The sequence below is a fragment of the Chiloscyllium plagiosum genome, unplaced genomic scaffold (assembly GCF_037043375.1).
Source record: "Chiloscyllium plagiosum isolate Xiang-an unplaced genomic scaffold, Cpla_swu_hap1 HiC_scaffold_31, whole genome shotgun sequence".
Classification (NCBI taxonomy): Eukaryota; Metazoa; Chordata; class Chondrichthyes; order Orectolobiformes; family Hemiscylliidae; genus Chiloscyllium; species Chiloscyllium plagiosum.
Window position 1 is genome coordinate 49,641,001 of NW_028270169.1, and position 18,680 is coordinate 49,659,680.

The following is an 18,680-nucleotide window of genomic DNA, read 5'->3' on the forward strand; positions in this document are numbered from 1 at the left end:
CTTCAATGTATAATTTCAGTTACATCACACTGCAAATTTTTGCTATAAATTCTGTGTTACGATCGAGCCCTCCACAATCACCTGATGAAGGAGCGTCGCTCCGAAAGCTAGTGTGCTTCCAATTAAACCTGTTGGACTATAACCTGGTGTTGTGTGATTTTTAGCTTTTAATTTGATCACCTTGCGCCTCTTAGTGGGATAGAAGGGAACCACAGCTGCAGTTTCACTAGTGGCCATAGGTGGTGCTAGCATCAAAGCTCTGCAGTTCCTTCATCCGTTCATAAGAACTAGGAGCAGGAAGAGGTAATTCAGCCTCTCAAGACTGCTCCGCCATTTAAGATGACCATGGATGACTCATCTTGTCCTTAACTTTCTTGACCACTCCCCAGAGCCTTTAACTCATTACTAATTCAAAATCTGTCCATCTCATCCTGAAATGTATTCCATCCTGACGACCATCATGCTCCCGGTTATGAATCCCACAGATTCACAACCCCCTCTGAGAGAAACAATTTCTCCATAACTCTGTTTTAAATCTGTTATCCTTTTATCCTCAAACCATGACCTGTTGTAATTTTCCTAAATGACGAAATATCCTTTCTACGTCTACTATGTCAATCCCCTTTAGCATCTTATGTACCTCAATTAGACCTCCTATCATTCTTATAAACTCTAGCGAGTACAGCCCTAAACAGCTCAATCTCTCCTCATGTGACAAGTCTTCCATCTCTGGAATTACGCTAGTGAACCTTCTTTGAAGTGCCACCAATACAATTACATCCTTCTTCAAGTAAAGGAGCCAAAGCTATATACTTAAGAACAGGGAGGGGGATTAGCATTGTTAATTAGAGAATTTATCACAGCTGCAGAAAAGGAGGTTGTCGAGGAGAGTTTGTCTACTGAGTCAGTATGGGTAGAAGTTGGTGACAGGAAAGGAGCAACCACTTTATGGGTGTTTTCTATAGATCCCCCCGCCACCCAAGAGCAGCAGAGAGATGGAAGAACCGGATGGATAGCACATCTTGGAAATGTGTAGATGGGTGACTTCAACTTCCCCAACATTGATTGGAACCTCCTTAGCGCAGATGGTCTGGATGGAGCTGATTTTGTCAGGTGTGTCCAGGAAGGATTCCTGACTCAATATGTAGTTGGGCTGACGAGGGGAGAGGCCATATTGGGTTTGGTGCTAGGCAACGAGCCAGGCCAGGTGTCAGATCTCTCGGTGGGACAGCATTTCGGTGACAGTGACCACAACTGCCTCATCTTTACCACAGCCATGGAGAGGGATAAGAACAGACAGTATGGGAAAGTATTTAATTAGGGGAGGGGAAATTATACTGCTATTAGATAGGAGCTGTGGAGTATAAATTGGGAACAATTGTTTCATGGGAAATGCATAACAGAAATATGGAGGCTGTTTAAGGAGCACTTGTTACGAGTGTTGAATAAGTTTGTCCCACTGAGACAGGCAAGGAATGGTAAGGTGAAGGAGCCTTGGATGACACTGCGTGGCACGGTGGCACAGTGGTTAGCACTGCTGCCTCACAGCACCCTGAGACCCGGGTTCAATTCCCGCCTCAGGCGACTGACTGTGTGGAGTTTGCACATTCTCCCCGTGTCTGCGTGGGTTTCCTCCGGGTGCTCCGATTTCCTCCCACGGTCCAAAGATGTGCAGGTCAGGTGAATTGGCCATGCTAAATTGCCCGTAGTGTTAGGTAAGGGGTAAATGTAGAGGCATGGGTGGGTTGTGCTTCGGCGGGTCGATGTGGACTTGTTGGGCCGAAGGGCCTGTTTCCACGCTGTAATGTAATCTAATCTAATCTAATTAGAAGAGGAGCTTCTTGTCAAGAGGAAGAAGGAAGCTTATCTAACATTGAGGAAGCAAGGATCTGGCACAACTTTACAGGATTACAGGGTAGCTAGGAAAGAACTCAAAAATTGACTGAGGAGAGCTAGGAGGGGGCACGAATATGCCTTGGTGGGAAGGATTAGGGAAAACCCAAAGGAGATTGACACTTATGTGAGGAATAAGAGAGTGATCAGAGAGGGGGTAGAGCCAATCAGGGATAGTGAAGGGAGCTTGTGCCTGGAGTCTGAATGTTTTTACTTGAGTTTTTTGCTTCAGTATTCACGAGAGAGAGGGACCTTATTGATATAGAAAACACCATGGACCAAGTTAATTGGCTTGAACACATTGATATTAAGGAAGATGATGTGCTGGAAATTCTGGGAAGCATCAAGATAGATAAATCCCCAGGGCCAGATCAGATATACTAGAAAGTGTGGGCTGCAGATGCTGGAGATCAGAGTTGAGAGTGTGGTGCTGGGAAAGCACAGTAGGTCAGGCAGCATCCGAGGAGCAGGAGAATTGACATTTCGGGCATAAGCCCTTCATCAGGAATGGGGCTTGAGGGTCAGGGTTGAGAAATAAATGGGAAAGGGTGGGGAAGGTAGCTGGGAAAGTGATAGGTGGATTTAGCTGAGGGAGAGGGTGATAGGTCAGAGGGGGGAGTGACGGACGGGTCTAGAGGGCAGTGCCGAGTTGGAGGCTTGGGACTGGGATAATGTGGGAGGAGGGGATCTGAGGAAGCTATTGAAATCCATATTTATCCCATGTGGTTGCAGGGTCCCAAGGCGGAATATGAGGCGTTCCTCCTCCCAGTGTCAGGTGGTAACGGTTTGGCGGTGAGCCACTCTCCACGGGACTAGTACCAGATGATTGAAGGAAGGCGAATGTTGTTTCTCTGTTCAAGACAAGGAATAGAGACATCTCTGCGAATTACAGACCAGTCAGTCTTTCATCTGTGGTAAGCAAGGTACTGAAAAGGATTCTGAGAGATAGGGTTTATGACTATTTGGTAAAACATAGTTTGATTAAAGATAGTCAGCATGACTGTGAGAGGGGCAGGTCATGCCTCAAGCCTTATTGAGTTCTTTGAGGATGTGACGAGACAAGTTGACGAAGGCCGAGTAGTGGATGTGGTGTATATGGATTTCAGTAAGGCATTTAATAAGGTTCCCACGGTAGGCTTATTCAGGAAATTAGGAGGTATGGGATACAGGGAAATTTGGCTGTCTGCATACAGAATTGGCTGGCCAAAAAAAGACAGTGAGTGTTAGTGGATAGAAAGCATTCCACCTGGAGGCTGGTGACCAGTAGTGTCCCACAGGGATCTGTTCTTGGGCCTCTGCTCTTTGTAGTTTTTATAAATGACTTGGATGAAGAAGTGGAAGCGTAGGTTGGTAAGTTTGCCAATGACACAAAGGTCGGTGGTGTTGTAGATAGTGTTGAGGGCTGTTGCAGGCTACAACAAGACATTGGGCTGAAAAGTGGCAGATGGAGTTCAACCTGGATAAATGCAAAGTGATTCATTTTGGAAGGTCGAATTTGAATGCTGAATACAGGGTTAAAGACAGGATTCTTGGTAATGTGGAGGGACAGTGGGATCTTGGGTCCACATACATAGATCCCTCAAAGTTGCCACCCAAGTTGATTGGGTTGTTAAGAAGGCGTATGGTGTTTTGGCTTTCATTAACAGGGGGATTGAGTTTAAGAGCTGCGAGGTTTTGCGGCAGCTCTATAAAACCCTGGTTAGACCACACCTGGAATATTGTGACCAGTTCTGGTTACCTCATTATAGGAAAGATGTGGATGCTTTAGAGAGAGTGCAGAGAAGATTTACCAGGATGTTGCTGGATTGGAGGGCTCATCTTATGAAGAGAGGTTGAGTGAGCTAGGGCTTTTCACACTGGAGAGAAGAAGGAAGAGAGGTGACTTGATAGAGGGGTACAAGGTAATGAGAGGCATAGAGTAAATAGCTGGAGACTGTTCCCCGGAGCAGAAATGGCTATCACGAGGGATCATAATGTTAAGGTGATTGGAGAAAGGTAAAGGGGGATGTCAGAGGTAGGTTCATTACTCAGAGAGTGGTGGGTGCATGGAATGCACTGTCAGCAGTGGTGGTAGAGTCAGACACATTTGGGACATTTAAGCAACTGCTGGACAAGCATATGGACGACAGTAAATTGAGGGGTGTGTAGGTTAGGTTGATCTAAGATCGGCACAACATCGTGGACTGAATGGCCTGTACTGAGCTCTTCTGTTCTGTGTTCTGTGCAGTCTCATCAATGTCCGTGTACAATTGCAACAAACTTCCCTGCTTTTATACCCTATTCCTTTAGCAATAAATGCTGACATTCCATTTGCCCTGCTGTACCTGCAGACTGGCTTTCTGCAATTCATACACCCAGATCACCCTGGACTGGAACATTTTGAAATTTTTTTTCCATTTGCCTTTTTCTGCCTTTTTGATGTTGTTTTTATGATATACGTGGTCTCGCGTTCCTAATTTTAAAATTATTAATGGTTTGGAGAAATACAATTGAACTTGGCACACTGTGACCTATACCTCCATTGTAAATGCCTTTGTATGTAGTCTGTGACAGCCATTAAATAAACCTCGTCTTTTAACGTGTGAGAGTGGTGCAGCTAAAAAGTTGTGGAATTTCAGTGCTGTAAGAGAGCCAACTACTGGAAGAGACAGCAACAAATTTTTGCAACTTTGAATTACTAGGCGAATCAAAATATTTCATATGTTTCCCACTTCTAGTTGTTGTAGAAATGAAAGGAGACCTGAGAAACAATTGGAGTTTTTTTGTCACTATGGTATAATTATGAAGCAGCCTCAGAATTATTCTTTAAAAACTGAGCAGATACGAGCTGCAACATTGTTCAGGGATAACATTAATATGTGAATCAAAGTGAACTCTTCAATAATTGCAAAAACTGTAGTGCTGCCCTGCTCCCCTCAGACACCTAGGCTATGATCTAGGCTTGTAGCACCTTCCATCACTTTACTGATGATTGAGAGCAGACCAATGGAGTAATTGGCCGGGTTGGATTTGTCCTGCTTTTTGTGTACAGGACACACCTGGTCAATTTTCCACATTATCGGGTAGATGCCAGTGTTGTAACTATACTGCTGCAGTTTGGCCAGGAAAATGGCAAGTCTTAGAGCACAAGTCTTCAGTCTTATTGCTGGAGGGCTTGTAGCCTTTACAGTATTCAGTGTCTCAACCTATTGCTTGATATCACGCACAGTGTATCGAATTGACTTAAGACTGGCATCTGTAATGCTGGGAACCATTGGAGGAGGTCAAGATAGATCATTCATTCAACATTTCTAGCTTTTGCATTGATGTGCTGGGCTCCCCCATCATTGAGAATGAGGATATTTGTGAATCTGCCTCCTCCAATGAGCTGCTTAGTTGTCCACCTTAGAAACAGAAAATTTGAGCAATAGGCCATTAAGCCTTTTGAGTCAGCTTCCCCGTTCAATATGATCATGGCAGAATATTCAACTGTTCCCACAACCCCCACCTCTCTCCCCTACCTCCCCCCTGCCCAATCCTCTGATCCCTTGTTTTAAAAAATTCTCAAGGTCAGGTTCGTAGGAGAGTAGTCTGACACAGAACAAACGACCAAGAGGCGAGTCTGCTAGAATATGGGCATTTTATTCCCCGCAGCGTCGCCACAACGGGTCTGGCTTATACTCACTCTACATGTTACCGGAACTGGGAGCCGTCAGTTCTCGTAGAGCGGTTGCCAACAACCCACGCTCGGCGGTTAAACGTAACCCCGGAGCAGACTCCCGGGTCTGGCTTATACTCACTCTACATGTTACCGGAACTGGGAGCCGTCAGTTCTCGTAGAGCGGTTGCCAACAACCCACGCTCGGCGGTTAAACATAACCCCGGAGCAGACTCACCGAACTGGAGACTTTTCCAGCTGATATACTCTTTTCCAGATATAAACATTCATGTGAACAGCAGAGCAAGGCTAAAAAACACATTCCATTCTGGTTACATACAGATAAGAAGATTCACACGGGACTAAGCAACACCTCCCATTCCGGTTAGATTCACACATGTATTGGGACATAATTTTTAACCGTTTCACCACATTCCACTGCTTGGAATTTTACACCACATTCCACTGCTTGGCCCAATACATGTGTTACATTATGATTCACACATGTATTGGGACATAATTTTACACCACATTCCACTGCTTGGCCCAATACATGTGTTACATTATGCTTAATTCAGTTCAATTCGTTTCAGTTAATTTCAGTTCAGTCAATTCAGTGTAGTTCAATTCAGTTCCGTCCATTTCAATTCAATTTAGCTCAGTTCAGGTCTGTTCAGTTCAATTCAATTGTGTTCAATTCAGTTAACTCCGCTTCAGCTTTTTGGACATGCCCACATCCTCCGCTGTACCCCAGGCAAGGGGTTCTTCGGCAGGACTGGGATCCTCTCAAGGGTGGACAGCAGCGACCCTGGGGTTCCTCCGGTCGCCCCCCACCATTTCTCAAACAAACTGCCACGTCATGCCATCCCGGGACGGTCGGGACCTCCACAGTTTGTTCTTCTGGTTTCTTAGTCTTTTTCCAAAACATTGTTCTGTATCAAAATCTCTCCTCAATTGCGATTGATCCTGCCGACTACGCCAAAATGTTTTAAAAAATTCTCAAGGTCAGGTTCGTAGGAGAGTAGTCTGACACAGAACAAATGACCAAGAGGCGAGTCTGCTAGAATATGGGCATTTTATTCCCCGCAGCGTCGCCACAACGGGTCTGGCTTATACTCACTCTACATGTTACCGGAACTGGGAGCCGTCAGTTCTCGTAGAGCGGTTGCCAACAACCCACGCTCGGCGGTTAAACGTAACCCCGGAGCAGACTCCCGGGTCTGGCTTATACTCACTCTACATGTTACCGGAACTGGGAGCCGTCAGTTCTCGTAGAGCGGTTGCCAACAACCCACGCTCGGCGGTTAAACGTAACCCCGGAGCAGACTCACCGAACTGGAGACTTTTCCAGCTGATATACTCTTTTCCAGATATAAACATTCATGTGAACAGCAGAGCAAGGCTAAAAAACACATTCCATTCTGGTTACATACAGATAAGAAGATTCACACGGGACTAAGCAACACCTCCATTCTGGTTAGATTCACACATGTATTGGGACATAATTTTTAACCGTTTCACCACATTCCACTGCTTGGAATTTTACACCACATCCCTTTAGCCCCAAGTGCTATACCAACTCCTCCTCGTTATCATACAACCACTTTCTGTGGCAAAGAATTCTACAAGCTCACTACTCTCTGGGTGAAGAAATGTCTCCTCATCTCACTCCAAAATAGTTTCCCCCTTGTGCTTAGACTGTGACCCCTCGTCCTAGACTTCTCCCATCCTTGGGAACAACTTCCTGCACCTACTCTGTTAGAATTTTATACGTTCCTATGAGAAAACCCCCTCATTCCCACAACTGTAGTGACACATCCCTGTTCCTGTATTCAAATCCTCTCACTATGAAGACCAACATACAATCTGTCTTCTTCACTGCTGGGTTCAGCATCCTTATCTTCAGTGACTGGTGCATGAGGACTCCCAGGTCTCATTGCACATTTTTCTCCTCTCAAATTATAGCCATCAGATAACAATCCACCTTCCTGTATTTGTTCCCAAAGTGCATAACCCGAGATTTGTCCACGTTATGTTTCATCTGCCATGCATTTGCCCACTCACCCAGCCTGTCCAAATCATACTGTAGCATCTCTGCATCCTCCTGACAGCTCATCCTCCCACCCAGCTTTATGTCATTGGAGAAATCCCATTTAGTTCCCTCATCTAAATCATTAAAAAGACAGAGGAAACTCGATAATTCGAATATCGATTATCTGAATTTCGAATTGTCTGAACAAGATCTCAAGGTCCCATAGAAAACGTTATATCAAAGAAGTAAGTGTATTCGGATTACCTGTACTGAAGAACATGTGAAAATGCTGGCAAAAACAAAGAAACTCAAGCAACAACGACTGGATTTTTGTTTTTACGTAAGGGTTAGTTACACAGGCCTTTGCAAAAGGAGGTGATTTATTCCCATTACTGTACTGGGTCGTTCATGAAAACAGAGGCAGAGAAAGTAAACACATGCACAAGGTGGTCCTTCTGTCTTCCCATTGCGACACTGAGTTCAGCAGAAACTGACAAATGCTCTTGCGATCATAGAAACTGTTCAGGACCTTGCTTAATCACAACATCACAATGTTGTGATTTCCATATATTTATGTGATGGTCAGGGTTTAACCTGCAATTTCCAGAATGCAAAGATTAGTTTATTTAAATAGCAGACTCATCAAAATTATAAATTTAAACAAACTCTCCAGTAGAGCACAGCGTTAGATCAGTATGGCTTCCCTTGTTTAAGGTCAAATCAATTATCCAAATAATCAATTATCTGAATGAAATACTGCCTGCCCGACTTGTTCAGATAATCGACTGTCCAAGTACAGATCCCTACAGTACCCCACTGGTAACTGCCTGCCACTCAGAAAATGACTAGTTTATTCCTACTCTTTGCTTCCTGTCTGCCAGCCAGATTTCTATCCAATTCAACTCACTATCCCCAATCCCATACACTTTAATTTTACACATTACATCATTCATGAATGGACGTGGCAAGACTCCAGAGTTTACAGATCTTGAGGACTTGACCAGGTAAATGCTGAACGAATGTTTTCTAACTTGAGAGAACCTGGAACTAAGCCACAGTTTAAAAATGGTCGTCCATTTAAAAACAGAGATGTGGAACCTTTTTTTTTCTGAGGGTTGAGTGCCTTTGGAATTCCCTTCTTCAAAAAACAGAGGATGAAAAATCTTTAAATATTTTAAAGGCAGGGCCAGGTAGATTCTTCATTACCAAAGGGATGAAAGATTATCGGAGAAATGCAAGAACGTAGCGTTGGGGTTAAAATCAGATCAGCCATGGTGTAGCAGGGTCAAAAGGCTGAGTGGCCTACTCTTGTTCCTTGTTCATTTGTTAGACCTGTTCCCTGGAATTGTTTCTCTATCTAGCACTTGCTGCCTACTCTGTTTGGCAATCAAGGCCTGTATTGTTTCAAGGCGTTACTGGTTGGACATTTTATTTTTAGACATCCCTGGTGCTGTCCCAGCATGCCTTCCCACACTGTTTGAACCAGGCAGCAGATCGTGAAGTGTTCTCACCACCTGCACAGAATACAGGATGATCAGCAATACCAGAGGTCAACTACTCCCCAGCAACGGAAGTGGGTCAGCAAACAACAGTTACCATGGCAACAGCATCTGCCACAGTAATCACGCATCCCAGAAATCTAATATCATCCTATGAACAGCCACCGACAACATACACAAGTACTGTTGGGAGTCCAACATGATTTAAAAACTTTTATGTGCAGAGACTGATGAAAGTGGAGCTGATTAGAGTTAACGTACTGTATCATTAATGAATTGTCATTTTCTTCACAAATGTGTACTTTGGCAACTTTGCATAACATGCAGCTGCAATGATAGGGCACGTAATTGTTTTTATGAAAGGAAATATGTTTGGAGAAGTATAATTATATTTCATGTAGCAGCTAGCTTGCCATAATCTTATGACCTCTACCTTCACTATAATTGTGTTTGTGTAGTCTTTGGTAGTAATTATACGCACATCTCTTAGAGCAATAATAGCCTGATTAGTATACAGGAGTGAAGAGAAATTATGTAAGACATTTATTAAATTGAGCAAGGTTTAAAAATAATTAGGTAGTCCAGGTTACATACAGTTTAATATGGCAACGATGGAGCAGGCAACGTTTGAGCTCCTCAACCTGTCAATCCGTTTGCTTTTTAACCCCCTTTTTTTCAAAGATTTGAAAGTGGCTGAGAGCCAGAGCAGGCTGGAGGCCCAGAGTGGCTGAGAGTTGGAGCGGATCGGGATGGAGCAGGGTGGGCTAGGGCCTGGAGTGGCTAAGAGCTGGAGCAGGGCGGGCTGGAGGCCTGGAGTGCCTAAGAGCCAGAGCAGAGCCGACTGGAGGCCTGGAGTGGCTAAAAGCTGGAGCAGGACGAGCTGTAGGCCTGGAGTGGCTCATACCTGGAGCAGGACGAGCTGTAGGCCTGGAGTGGCTCATACCTGGAGCAGGACGAGCTGGAGGCCTGGAGTGGCTAAAAGCTGGAGCAGGGCAGACTGGAGCACTGAAACAGGGCGGGGATGGTTGTTGGGCTGGGGTCTGGTGTGGGTAGTCAGTGGCTTGCGAGACTGGTCAGACCACATGTGGAAGCCCCTGCACCAAGCTACTGCAATGTAATGCTTATCTGTAATCTGTTTATCTGACTGTAATGTTTATCCTTTTAACGCTACCTTATTTCTAACTTACACTTAAACCACTGTAAGGAATTGCAACTTCTTTTATTCCTCTTTTTATTCTAAGATGGCACCATGAGAGGTGACATTGTAAACTTTTCATTGTATTCCTGTACTTCTGTACTTCAGTACACACGACAGTAAAGGATATTCTATTCTATTCTATTCTAAGGGCCAGTAGAGGTGGCATCAGTCCTAAATAGGGGCTTACATTGAAACTGAAGACAAACCTACAGCCATTTGATAAAGGAAGGTTTGATCTGATCATCAGCTCCTTGATGAAGGTTATGTGAAGGAACGTGGACAGAAAAGGATTCACTTCAAAGGCCCCTTTCCAGTTGTAGTCCATTCATCAAATATTCAACTGATGCTTCTTGTGGAGATATTGGAATGTGTCTTCTCTATACAAAAACAAGTAAGCATGATGTGGAGATGCCGGTGTTGGACTGGGGTGGACAAAGTTAAAATCACACAAGTTATAGTCCAACAGGTTTATTTGGAAGCACTCGCTTTCAGAGCACAGTGGGGCAGGATCATGAGACACAGAATTTATAGCAAAAAATCACAGTGTCATGCAGTTAAAATGATATATTGAACAGACCTAGATTGCTGTTAAGCCTTTCATCTTTTAGAAGGGTTACAGGTTTCGGTTCATTAATATGTAAATCCAATAACTTCTTTTAAGTCACATTTTCGAGATAACTTAAGGTTTTGATTAAGAAAACTTGACATCTCAGCTCAGACAATGTATTAGAGGGGTGAGGTTAGAATCTGGCTGTATCTCAACCTTGAGTCAGATTGGTTCTATTTCCAAAGTAGGAATTTATAAAATGTTATATGGGTTGACTGCCTGCAGATTGTGTGCTTTATGAGCAAAAATAGAATGTATCTGCAAATACAGTTCTGCAAATGCAAATTCACACCCTCACATGCACACACACAGACATATAAGTCCGTGGGGTGAATGTGACTTAAAAGAAGTCCCCGGATTTACATATTAATGAACTGAAACCTGCAACCAATTCTAAAGACTTAACAGCAATGTAGGCTTATTCAGTACATCATTTTAATTACATGATTCTGTGATTTATGATCATCCTCCCCACCCACCACCCCCCCACCCACCAATTACCTGATGAAGGAGCATTGTCTCGAAAGCTGGTGCTTCCAAAAAAACCCCTTGGACTATAACCTAGTGTTGTGTGATTTTTAACTAAAAACAAGTAAGTCTAGGACAAATGTGAGGATGCCAGGATAAACTATGCCTATTTTGGAAGCGGGCCAAATAGGCATTGAATCCTGACTAGGGACTTGTAGAGCCTTCCATTTATGGATTTTGCCAGGCCTGTCACCCACACTACCTTCTAAATGGAGATCTTGGAAAGCATTCCAGTCTAATTCTAAGCAGGGTAACAAATGGGGCCTGTAGCTGAAAAATGTCTCTGTACTAACATATTAGGAAACAGCTCAGTCATTACAAAATAAATACTCTTAACAGAAATATATTACATTGCACGGTTTGAATTTGTAATATTTACAAGTATTAGAGTGAGTGTGAGAGTAGGAGTTGACATGGACTTGCATCAAATCGCAGGGGATATATAGCCCAGAGACAAGGAATTTGCTGTTGATAATACTCACACTTCATCTACCTCACTTCAGCTTCTCTTCCTTTTCAAAGCGCAGACATTACTTGTCTCAATTTCTGTAATATTAAGTTCCAATATTCTGAAAGGTAAGGTCACCACAATCTTACCAAGCCATAGGACTGTTCTTTCATTAGAGAGAGATGACTGATAGCGCTTTAACCTGAGGGTCCCCACGCCATCCAGCCAACTAAGCTAACCAGCCACCTTCATGTTCTAACTGTTCTCTGTAAGGAAATTTCCCATTCCTTTCTGTGTTATATTCATTAGAAGTTATCTTTTTTATTTATTGGTAAAGTTACCTCACTCCCAGAGGACCATACAGTGCTCTCTCCTTTGATGGTCACTATACCTCAGGCCAAGGGTAAGGTTGAGAGGTACTGGGTTACCTTCATTGCTAACCTCAGTGGTTATGGGAATTGAACCCACACTGTTGGTTGTTGTTAGTTATGTATGGTCTAACAAGTGGACACATTCTCAACACAGTTAACCTGTTCAACCCATTCATAATTTCAGATCTGTACTATTTAAAAGTACAGTCTCTGTCAAATTTCCTCTGAACTTTCAATCTTCCTCAATTCCTGTAACTGTTTATCCTCGTACCATCCTTGTGAATCCTCGCTTTTGCACTTCCTCCATGGGTCTTGATCCAAAGTCAAAAGATGCCATTTACAAACAGGCCTCCATCTGTCTATACCATAACTCTGTGATTGTTGAATCTTTCCATGTTGTGAATAATTAATTCTTACTTTATAGCTCTTCAATAATTATGCTCAGTTTGTGTCAGATCATGTATGTCGCTATCTAATCCAGCAAAATGACTCATTCTCTCCCTCTGCACAGTGTCTATAAGTGTACAGACTAGTGCAGCTACATCACAATCAGAATGCAATAATATAACTAGTGCGTTAAATAACTGAACAAGTGATAAAAACATGTAATATCATGTGTTAATTAGAGAACTGTCTGCAGTTTGGAGCTCCACACTAATTAATACTTTATAGAGGGCAGAAGCTGAGTTCGTTAAATTGCTGCCTGGTATGATGAGATATCAATACAAAAACAGATTTGAAAATGTTTTTATATTACAATAGGGAAATACAATTAAATTGTTAAAATTATTAAAGTATAAAAATGGTTGATGAAAGCAGACTATCCTCAGAAGTCAAGAAGCAGAAGATACAAAATTAAATGTTCAACAGGCAGCAAGAAAATGTACTTGATTCAAAATGTTGAAATTGTGATTTCCATTTCTGAGCTAGTAGAGGCCAACTTTCAAGATCAAATTGGATGTTTAGATGAAGGGATTGATGAATTATTGTAACAGGGAGGGCAAATCTTATTAGAATATTTGCTTGTGTGAAGGATAAAAGTCAATGGGCTGGTTGGGCCAAACGTTTATAGAAAGAAAAGACCTGCATTTGTACAATACCTTTCATAGCTGAGATGGAATTGTAAGATCTGTCACTCCTACAGTAATAATGACCCTTTAGGTAGATGTTTTGTTTTAAAAATAAGAACTTCCTCATGTTTAAATTTTTTTTAAAAACTGACAAATGTCAGGTTCAAAATGCTATTGAGGATCGAGGTGACTGTAGAAAGAAAAGAGGCAATTTTATAAAGGGTATTATGGGTAAAGAGAGAGAGAATTAGTATAAAAATAAATTATTGGCCAAGAAAAGAGGACCTAAAAGTTTTTCATAAGCATTTAAATAGTAAAAGGACAGCAAAAAGATGGATGGAGATGATTAGGGACTAAAACTGAAATAGTCTTGTGGAGACAGAGGATGTGGTACTACATGAGCAGTGTCTTCAGAGAAGTAGCTGCTAAAGTTGCAGTAAAGGAGGCGATGGTAACAACGCTTGATGGAGAGAAATTGAGGATGGTTTCAAAAGTCCTTGAAGTAATAATTTTACCCAGTCCTGATCAACTGGATCCTAGGTTACTGGAGGAAGCAGTGAGCCCAAACTGGAGAAATGTAAATGTTACATCACTGTTCAAAAATTGACAAGGCCAGTCAGCTTAGAATAGCAAAGCTGTTAGAGACAATATTCCAGAATACAATTAATTCCTGCCTGGAAAAGCATGGGCTAATAAGGAAAAGCAAGAGATTGTGTGGCTAACGTGATTGAGTTATTTGATGAAAATAGAAAGAGTTGATGTGTATGTGGACTTTCAGAAGGTGTTTGATAAAACACACCTGAAGCAGACATTTGCCAAAACGATGGAATATTCTGAAAGGTAAGGTCATTACATGATGAGGTGTTGGAATCTGGAAAGCACTTCCTGAAAGAACTGGTAGAAGCAGCAGTGCATACCATTGAAAGGTGTGTTGCAGCAACTTTCCAAGTCTCCATCAGTAGCCCCTTCCAAACGCATGACCTCTGCCACCTCAAAGGACAAGGGCAGCAAATACTTGGGAATGCTACTCCCTGCAAGTTCCCTTCAAAGCCACTCACCATCCTGACTTGGAATGATATTGCTATTTCTTCACTGTCACTGGGTCAAAATACTGGAACTCCATTCCTAACACTGTGGGTGCACCTAAATCATGTGTACTGCAGTGATTCAAGAAGGCAGCTCACCAGCACATGTTCATGGCCAGTTAGGAATGTTTGCATTGCCAATGGCACTCATCTCAAGAAGGAATACAAGCTACCAGTAACCGAGGTTCTGCAATACCTGCCCTAGACTTCTCCTCTCATCCATTTCTCTCTCCCCTTTTACGATGCTTCCTACAACCTACTTCTCTGTCCTAATAGCTCCTTGTGTAGCTCAATGCCACATTTGTTTTACAGCACTCCTGTGAAGCACCTTGGATCATTTTACTATGCTGAAACTATTACATATGCACAAGTCGCTGTGAATGGAATTTATGGAGCATTCCTTAACTCTTTTGAAGGAAATTTATTCATGAATTTTCATTGCAATTTTAAATTATTATGAAAATTATTATTAGACTAAGCAAGAGTGTTTCATGCCTTTGATAGTAGCACTCTCACTTCTCAGTCAGACAATTGTGGATTCCAAACCTCAACCCAGAGACTTCGACATCTAATTTAGCTCAATATTTCATTGCACTTCAGTGCAATGTCGAGGGAGTGCTGTATTATATGAAATGCTGTCTTTTGGTTGACAAGTTAAATTAAGGCCCTGTCTGTAGCAAGTGGGTGTGCAGTGTACAACATTTCAATGAAGAGAGGAGAAGTTCTATTTGTTTATCACTCATTCGACAGCACTGAAACCAGCTTCCCTTTCTTTTACCACATTGGTGTGAGGGACCTTCCTGTAGCTACATTGGCTGCTCCATTTCCTATAACGTTGTGTTACAACACGGGGTAAACCCCTCTGCTAATTTAAACCAGCCACACAGAAAAGATTCACCCCATGCTGTAATCTGTTAAAATTCGAGAGGCAAAGGCTTATCCCTGGGGTCACTATTTAATGTAAAAATTAACAACTTTATTCTTTAAATCCAACAGAGAATATTAAAACCAACAGCTTTCTTTTTCTTAAACCCATCTTTCACTTCCCACTCTACAATACTAGTGTGATTAAAGAAATTCTCGATTAAGATTTACAAAAAAAATTCAACTTTCAAAATCAGTCAGCTGTCGAATCTTCTCTTCATATCTTCCTCTGCATATTTTTCTCTGTCGTTATTTTCGATGATCTGCTGTGTAAACTTATAGACAGATGTCTTTCAGAGAGCTGTTCTGCTGGCAGTCTGTACTTGTTGGTGGCTTGGCAGTTCTCCCCCTAACTGTTCAAAATGTCCAGTTTTATACCCCAAAACATTGCATCATTTCATTGGTTTGAATATTATCAAAATACTGAATTCAAATTTGATTGGATTGTGGTATCTTGGGGCATAATTTAAACTGATTGGCCAAATTTTAATTTTTATTTGTTTCAGGGCAACCGAGATGCTTCTAGCTGTTTTGAACACGTGTTACATTGTTATCTTGTTCCAGACTCTCTGTGCTTTATCCTTGCTAGCTTCCAATCTCTCTTAAAGGTACAGTATACCTCTACAAATTAATAACAATTGATAGCATTTTAAAAATGCATATTTGGCCCTGAAATTAGCAACATGATATGGCATTACAGCATCCTTCACAGAAGGTGAACTGGATTTGATTTCTAGTGATTTGGATTGGTTAACTTTACCATATTGGCTGTGGCTCAACTTATAACGCTCTGCCTCTGGGTCAGAAAGTTTCAAGTTCAAGCCTAAGTCCAGCATCTGCACATGGGTAAAAAGCAAGTCTGACCCTCAAATGCACAGACAATGCTGGAGAAACTCAGCAGGTCTGGCAGCATCTGTGAAAAGAGAAAAACAGCATGAACATTCTGAAGAAGTTATACTGGACTTGAAATGTTAATTCTGTTTCTTTCTCCACAGATGCTGCCAGACTCAGTGGGATTCCAGAATTCTATACATTTGTCTCAGATATCCAGCAGCTTCGGTATTTTATTTTTAATTGTGGAAGGTAACTTCCTGTTTGATGAACTGAGGTCTCATTTGCCTGTTCTGGTGGCTGTCAAAGACTCCATGGTACAATTTCTAAGAAGGCGAGCAGTGGAGTTATCCCTGACATTCTGATCAATACCCATTCCTTAATTGAAAATCACCAGAAAGCTGATTATTATCACATTGCTGTTTTGGGGAATCTGCCTGTGTGCACAAACTGGCTGACTGGTTTCCAGCATTGGCTGTACTTCAGAAATACTTCATTAGCCTTAAAGTGTTCTGAGATGTCGAGGTGGTCATTAATTATGCTATATAAATGCAAGTTTTTTGAAGAACTTTGGGGGACACTGAGGTTGTGACAAGTGCTATTAATATGCAAGTTTTCTATCTTTCAAGAGCTTTGGGACATGCTGAGGTTATGATATACATACAAATGTACAGATTAGGTGCACTTCTGTCCCTCTTGCTCCACCATTTAATAAAATCACAGCAGGTTTGTTTGTGTTCATTTCCACCTACCACCAATAACCTTAGATTCCCTACCTAATAAGAATGTATCTACAATGTTGGAGCAAATTACTGCAGATGCTGGAATCTGTACTGAAAACAACAAATGCTAGAGATCGTGGCGGCTCAGGCAGCATCCATGGAAAGAGAGCAAGCTCACGTTTTGAGTCGAGATGATGTATTCACCACTGCCTTAGAAATATTTAGTGAGTCCATCTCCACTGACTTGGAGCAAGAGAGTTTGCAAAGTCTCACAGTTCAAAAACTTTCCCCTGAGCTTTGTCCAGAATTTTAAAAATTATGCCCCCTGGTTCAGGACACACCCACAAGAAGCAATACCCTTTCTGTGTCCACCTTGTCAAGACCGTTCAGAATATTATAAACATAATCAAGTCACTCCTTACACTTCTAAGCTCTAGTGGATCAAGACTGGTCTGTTCAAGCTTCCTTCATAAAAGTATCCACTCATTCTGGGTATCAAACTGCCTCTGAACTACCATATTTTTCTTAAATAAGGAGACCAAAATTGCAGGCACTACTCAAGATGTAAGAGCCTGTATCACACTGTGCCTACTTATGTGTTTAATTCCTGTTGTAATAAATGATAGTATCCCATTGGTCCTCAGGATTATGTGTTATGCCTACACACACAAGAACATTTCAATCCCTCTGCTCCTCAGGATTCTGTAGACATCCTTTGTTTAGTAATACTCTTATGCTTTTTTTATTTTCTCTGCTAAAATGAATAACTTCCTATTTTTTGACATTACAGGCAGTTCCTGGGTTGCTAATAGGGACAGTTCACAGGTGGATTTGTATGCAAGTCGGAACGCAATGCAGAACAATATAAGGTAGCCATTTGTAAGTACAGGAAATGTTTCTGTGTCATAGAATTATATGGTGCAGAAGAGGCCCTTTGGTTCATTGAGTCTCAACTGCCAAAAGTGTACTACTACCTACACTAGTCCCACTTCCCCACACTAGTCTCATAGTCTTGAATGTTATTACACTTTAAGTGCCCTTCCAAGTGCTCTTTAAAGATTATGAGGTTTCCCTCCTCAATTACTCTCCCAAGCAGTGCATTCCAGACCTTCTGGGTAAAAATGTTTCTTCTTCAAATTTTCTCTAAACCTCCTGCTTTTCACTTTATTAGTGCCCCCTTGTTATTATCCCTTCGATTAAGTGAAACAGCTGCTTTCCAATCACCCTGTCCATGCTCCTCATAATCTTGTCCACCTCTATCAGGTCCCCCTTCAACTTTCTCTGCTCCAAAGAAAACAACCCAAGCTTTATGCAGTCTCTCTTCATCGCTGAAATATCCCAGTCCTGGCAATAATCTAGTGACAAAATCAGAAATTGCTGGAAAAACTCAGCAGGTGTGGACAGAAAGCAGAGTTACGTTTCAGATCTAATGACCCTTCTTCAAAACTGAAGACTTGAAGACTCCATCAGGTGATGAAGGAGCGTCGCTCCGAAAGCTAGTGTGCTTCCAATTAAACCTGTTGGACTATAACCTGGTGTTGTGTGATTTTTAACTTTGCACCCCCCAGTCCAACACCGGCATCTCCGAATCAAAGTTTTGTACAATCTACACCAGGACTAATAAAAGCAAGCATCCTGTCTGCCTTCTTACCTACCCTAATAGCCTGTCCTGCTACCTACAGGCATCTGTGGGCAAGCATCCCAAGATCCCTCTATTCAAACTACACCTGTCAATGTGAGTATAAAGGAATACATGAGTACAGTTAAAAGTGTACAAGGTCGCCATTCTCTGGTTACAAAATCAGAATAGAAAAAACCTATTTTTTAAATATAAG

General features: G+C 42.1%; 1 long non-coding RNA gene across 1 annotated transcript; it reads left to right on the top strand.

Annotated features, from left to right (window-relative positions):
* Positions 1–2,672: 2,672 nt before the first annotated feature.
* Positions 2,673–18,345, top strand: LOC122563836 (uncharacterized). The gene is made up of 5 exons (XR_015752248.1): positions 2,673–2,807; positions 15,799–15,900; positions 16,288–16,375; positions 17,636–17,714; positions 18,109–18,345. It is a non-coding gene; the product is annotated as an uncharacterized LOC122563836 (long non-coding RNA).
* The last annotated feature ends 335 nt before the right edge of the window (positions 18,346–18,680 follow it).